The sequence below is a fragment of the Neovison vison genome, chromosome 7 (assembly GCF_020171115.1).
Source record: "Neovison vison isolate M4711 chromosome 7, ASM_NN_V1, whole genome shotgun sequence".
NCBI lineage: Eukaryota > Metazoa > Chordata > Mammalia > Carnivora > Mustelidae > Neogale > Neogale vison.
In genome coordinates, this window is record NC_058097.1 from 150,002,638 (window position 1) to 150,009,260 (window position 6,623).

Genomic DNA, 6,623 nt, shown 5'->3' on the forward strand with positions numbered 1-6,623 from the left:
CAGCTGAATGCTTCCTTTATACCATGTAACAAAAGTTAGTTCAAAATAGATTAAACACTGAAACATCAGAGCTAAAAGCATAAACCTTTTAGAAGAAAACACAGGAATAAATCTCAGGACCTTGGATCTGGCCACAAATTCTTAGATAGGAGAAAGCACCAAAAGCACACTGACAACAACAAGAATATACAAATTGAACTTCATCAAAATGAAACACATTAGTGCTTCAAGGAATATCATCAAGAACATGGAAAGACAACCCCCAGAAGAGGGGGAAATAGTTGCAAATCATATATGAGATCAGGGCATAGATCCAGAATATATGTATGTATATATATATAAATATATATAAAGATTACAATTCAATAATGATAAAAAAGATAACAAACCCAGAACAATCCAGGAGGTGCAGGTCTGAGAAGCCAGGCTCTGTTATACCCTTTGCGCGGAGCAGTGTTATCCGCTGATCAAGCCCATTGCTTTACTGTTCAGCTGCTGCTGTAACAAACATAGGCTTCATGCCCTAAACAAAGTCTCCAGAGAATATAGAGGGCGAGGATGGATCCAAAGCAACGAAATAGGAGACCACCAGACTGTCTGCCAGGTTGTCTTCAAAACCCACTCCACCAAAACCTGAACCTAAACCAGGAAGAATATCTGCGCACAAAGAACCTGGAACGAAGACTGACAAAGGTACTTAAAGGAAAGAGGGAAGGTGTGAGGCTGGAAAGGAAGGTCCTGCACCATCTGGAAATGGTGAAACGAAAGCAGAAGGTGCACAGAAAACAACCTGTAGATCACAAGGTAGAATGAATTGTGAAACATTGAAGGTGGATTATGTTCCACTTGGGACAACTTTAAAAAAACTAGTTTTATGGGATGCCTGGGTGTCTCAGTCGGTTAAGCAGCTGCCTTTGGGTCAGGTCATGATCCCAGGGTCCTGGGATCGAGCCCCACATCGGGTTTCCTGCTCAGCGGAAAGCCTGTTTCTCTCTCACCCTCTGCCGGCCTCTCTGCCTACTTGTGTTCTGTCTGTCAAAAAGAAAAACAAACTAGTTTTACTAAGGATTTTGTAAATGTTAATTTTAAGGATACTACTAGTTGGCATACAAAGATATATAAGGATGGACATTTTGTCTTTTCATAATCATGCCTTTTGGAAATTTCTATCATCCTCAAGTAAAATAAATGTCAATTTGATATTGGAAGCTGTGTGCAAAATTCATGCAACATTCCATGCACTTGCTCTAAAAACTGAGTCTCGTGTATACTGTGGTATTTCTATTGTACATATTTGAATTGTGATTTTAATAAAAGGGGTAGTTGTGGCCATCTGCTGACTATCTGTGGTTTAAAATAAAAGGTTTTCTTGCCTGAAAAAAACAAATAAATAAGTAACCCAAATTTTTAAAAAATGGGCAAAGGATTTAACTAAACATTTCCCCAGAGAGGATGGAAAATAAATGAATAGATAAATAAACAACAAACGCAAAAAAAGATTCTTTTTTTTCCCCCCAAGATTTTATTTATTCGTCAGAGAGAGAGAGAGAGCGAGCACAAGCAGGGGGAGCAGCAGGCAGAGGGAAAGGCAGACTCCGCTGAGCCCTGATTTGGGACTTGATCTTAGGACCCTGGGAGATGGCAAAGGCAGATGCTTAACCTACCAAGGCACCCAGACATCCCCCAAGAAAAGATTCTTTTTTTTTTTTTTTTAGATTTTATTTATTTGAGAGAGAGACAGTGAGAGAGAGCACGAGTGAGGAGAAGGTCAGAGAGAGAAGCAGACTCCCCATGGAGCTGGGAGGCCGATGCGGGACTTGATCCCGGGACTCCAGGATCAAGACCTGAGCCGAAGGCAGTCATCCAACCAACTGAGCCACCCAGGCGTCCCCCCAAGAAAAAGATTCTTGATATCATTAGACATCAAGGAGATGAAAATCAAAACCACAATGAGATACGTCTTAACCACAAGGATGGTCATAATAAAAAAGTCAGACATCCAGATGGCTAACAGACGCTTGACCTCACTGGATATCAGGGAAATAGAAATCAAAACTATGATGACACATGTCACACATGTCAGATGGTGAAAATTAACAACACAGTAAACAACAGATGTTGGCGAGGATGTGGAGAAAGAGGAACCCTCTTACATTACATTGGTGGGAATGCAAACTGGTGCAGCCACTCTGGAAAAAAGCATGGAGGCTCCTCAAAAAGTTAAAAATAGAACTGCCCTAGGATCCAGTGGTTGAATTACTATGTATTTATCCAAAGGATACAAAAATACAGATTTGAAGGGGTATGTTTATAGCAGCATTATCAACAATAGCCAAACTATGGAAAAAGCCCAGATGTCCATTGTGAATGGATAAAGTAGATGCAGTAAGCATGAATATATATATATATATATATAATGGAATATTACCCAGCCATCAAAAAGAATGAAATCTTACTATTTGTAGTGACATGGATGGAGTTGGAGTGTATTATGCTAAGTGAAGTCAGTCAGTCAGAGAAATACAAATACCATGTGATTTCACTTATATGTGGAATTTAAGAAATAAAACATATGAATATATGGGAAGGGGAACAACAACAACAAAAAGGATGGGAGAGGGAAAAAACCATAAGAGACTTAACAATAGAGCACAAATAGAGTTGATGGAGGGAAGTGAGTGGGGGATGGGCTAGATGGGGGATGGGCTAGATATGTGATGGGCATTAAGGAAGGCACCGGTCGCGATGAGCACTGGGTAAGTAATGATGAATCAATGAATTCTATTCCTGAAACCAATAGTACCCTACATATTAACTAACTAGAATTTAAATTCCAATTTGGAAGGAAAAAAGTCAGAAACTAACATATGCTGGGGAGGATGTATAGAAATCAGAATCCCAGGGCACCGGCGTGGCTCAGTTGGTTGTGCGGCTGCCTTCAGTACAGGTCATGATCCCAGGGTCCTGGGATTGAGTCCTGTATCAGGCTTTCTGCCCTGTGGGGAGCCTGCTTCTCCCTCTGCCGCTCCCTCTGCTTGTGCTCTCTTGCTCTTTCTCTGTCAAATAAATAAATAGAATCTTAAAAAAAGAAAAAAGAAATCAGAATCCTAACAGATTGTTGGTTGGAATGCGAAATGTTACACTTATTTTGCAAAACAGCTTAGCAGTTCCTCACAGTTAAAGTTATCATGTGATTTAGCAATTCCTCTCCTAGATATCTATCAGGAGAAACTAAAACATATGTTGTTGTTTTTTTTTAAGATTATTTATTTATTTATTTGACAGAGAGAGATCACAAGTAGGCAGAGAGGCAGGCAGAGAGAGAGAGAGAGGAGGAAGCAGGCTCCCTGCTGAGCAGAGAGCCCAATGTGGGACTCAATCCCAGGACCCTGAGATCATGACCTGAGCCGAAGGCAGCGGCTTAACCCACTGAGCCACCCAGGCGCCCCTAAAACGTATGTTCATGCAAAAACTTGAACACAAATGTTCATGGCAACATATTCATAATATCTAAAAGATAGAAGCAACCCAAATGTCCATCAACTAATGGATAGATAAACAAAATGTGGTAGACCCATACAATGCAGCATCATTTTGGCCATAAAAAGGAAAGAAGTACTGAAACATGCTACAACACAGATGAACCTTGAAAATATTATGCTACATGGAAAAAGGCACAAAAGACCACATACTACATAATTGCATTTTTTCAAGATTAAAAAACATTTATATAAGTAATCTCTACACCCAACATGGGGCTCGAACTCATGACGATGAGATCAAGAGTCTCATGCTTTTCTGACTCAGCCAGCCAGGTGCCCCATATATTCCATTTATATAAAATGTTCATAATAGGTAGATCTATAGAAATAGAAAGTAGATTTGTGGTTGCTCAGGACTACAGGGTGATAGCTAAAAGGTGCAGGATTTTTTTCTTTTGAGGTGATAGAAATATTCTAAAATGGATTGCAATGATGGGTTGTGTATGTCTGTGAAAATTCTAAAAACCACTGGATTGTAGAGTCTAAATGAATGAACTAAATAATATGTGAATTATATCTCAGTGGAGATGTCATTTTTAAAATGCCGTATATATTAGGAATCTTTAAAATTTTTTTAAAAGATTTTATTTGTTCATTTGACAGAAAGAGAGAGCATAAGCAGGGGGAGCGGCAGGCAGAGGGAGAGGGAGAAGCAAGCTCCCCACCGAGCAGGGAGCCCAATGTGAGGTTTAATCCCAGGATTCTGGGTTCACGACTGAGCCAAAGGGAGGCACTTAACTGACTGAGCCACCCAAGTGCCCCAGGAATCATTTAATTGAAAGAAAAAAATGCCCAAATGCCAACAGTGGGTAGCTCAAGGTGCTCAGATTACAGATTATTTTCTTCTGTAACTTTTCCTATTTGGGGGAGAAAAGAAGTATTTTCCAGAGAATGAAGAGAACAACAATCAAATACAATGAGTGAACATTGATTAGATCCTGGATCTCTCCCCATTCCTCCCCAAAAGCAGGTATAAAATACAGTTGGGGAAAATTGGGAGAAATACGAATATGGGCTGGACATTAGATGACAGTATGGAATGATTCATCCTTTTCTCAGAATTGCGAGGATGATTATGTAGGCCACTGTTCTTAGGAGCTGCGTGCTCAGGTCTTAAGTGTCACCTAGTGTTACGGCATCTGCAACTTATTTTCAAATGATTCAGATTTTTTTTTTTTTAAAGTAGGCTCCAGGCCCAATGGGGGGCTTAAACTCATGACCCTGAATTTAGAGTCAAAAGCTTTACCAACTTAGCCAGCCAGGTGCCCCCAAATGATTCAGATTTTTAAAAATCACTTTTAAAAGATTTATTTATTTATTTTAGAGGGTGGGGAAGGGCAGCGGGAGAAAGAGAGAGAAAATCCCAAGCTGACTCTTCACTGAGCGTGGAGTCTGACTTGGGGCTCCATCTCATGACCCAGAGATCACAGCCTGAACCAAAACCTAGAGCTGGATGCTTAACTGACTGTGCCACCCAGGTGCCCCGGATCAGGTTTTTTAAAAAAGAGAAAGCCTGGGGCGCCTGGGTGGCTCAGTGGGTTAAGCCTCTGCCTTCCTCCCAGGGTCTTGGGATTGAGCCCCGGACGGGGCTCTCTGCTCAGCGGAGAGCCTGCTCCCCACCCCCAACTCTCTGCCTGCCTCTCTGCCTACTTGTGATCTCTCTCTCTCTGTGTCAAATAAATAAATAAAATATTTTTTTAAAAAGAGAGAAAGCGATAAGTTGAATAAGGCAAATCATTAATTATTGAATCCAGAGGAGCATATGGATGTTTGTTTATACATTTATTTTTTCCTTTGTAGTCTACATTTTCTTTAAAAAAAAAATGTAGAAAAACATAATAAACAAATCTCCCTGTGCAGTGCACAGTAGAGCCTCTCTGGACTCAGGAAAGTAGAAGACCTGAGGCCTTGGGGAGGGGAGTGGTGGCGGGGAGTCAGGGGAATGATCTGGATCCCAGAGCTTTCCCTTCTGGAAGGGATGTGCCCAGAGGGAGGGGAAGTGGGAAGAAGCCTTCTTAGCCGGCATCAACCCATGTTAGTAATGTAGCTTTATGCACATTTTCTCCTTTAATCCTCACCACATCCCCATGGGGTAGGCACTGTTATTGTGCCCAGGTTGAGGAACTTGAACTTGAGACTAGAGTTCAGTAACTATTTGAAGATTCTTCCCTTGGTCCAAGAGCTATGCCTGGGTTCCCTGGAGGCCAGAGGGATCATAGGATGGTATCAGCCTGTGGACAGTCTGACCCAGCTCCTGGCTTGGGGAGGAAGGGAATGCGGGAAATCAGGATCTCAGCTGGGTAGCTTGACTTAGAGGAGATGGGGTTAGAGTCTGAGGCAGGGGCTCTATTCCCACCAGCATCAGGGGTCAAAACAGGAGGTGGGCGGGGGGAATTGTGAGGAAGCTGTGTTGGCCACAGGTACCCAGGGCTGTGACCTTTCTGACCTCATATTCTGGCACTTCCTCTCTTCTCGGCTGTTGCCCTCAAGCTTACACACATGAACTGTCTCCTTGCCTTGGCCCTAGGCTCTTCCCTGAGCCTGCAATGCCCTCAGTACAGAAGGTAAATTACTACTATTCTCCAAGACCCAGCTCCATGTGTCTGGCCCTGGGCTCCCACCTCTACTTCCCTCCATCTCCGTTAGACCATAGTCAACTTCTTGAGGGTCCCCAGGGTCTGGCCCAGGACTGGCCCAGAGGATAGTCAGTGAGAATCGCCATGATGGTAATTCCTCTCCTCCACAGCCCTGTGGTGCTCAGAGCCCCTCCTCATCCTGGACTGTCTGCTGTCACTTCATGCCAGGCGGTCACCGTGGGCTATTGCCATTGCATCAGGGACCCGAGTCCCTTCTTTATCCCAGCACCTACCACTGGGCGGCACCGAGGGCCTTCACTGAAGGAAGGCTCAGCATGCCAGCCTCAGTGGGACGCCCCCGACCGATTAGGCTCCAGGTGGCGCTGTCAGCCCAGGCAAGGGCTGGGGGCCCTCAGGCACCCCCAGAGCCTCAGCCCTAGTGCAAGCTGCCAAACCCCCAAATTCCAGACCTTCTTTTCCTCATCCCATCCCTGTGCATCCATAC

The 6,623-nt window shown here is 43.3% G+C and overlaps 1 pseudogene; it reads left to right on the forward strand.

Moving 5' to 3' along the window:
* The first annotated feature begins 518 nt into the window (after nucleotides 1-518).
* On the forward strand, nucleotides 519-6,247 carry LOC122913499 (annotated as a pseudogene).
* The last annotated feature ends 376 nt before the right edge of the window (nucleotides 6,248-6,623 follow it).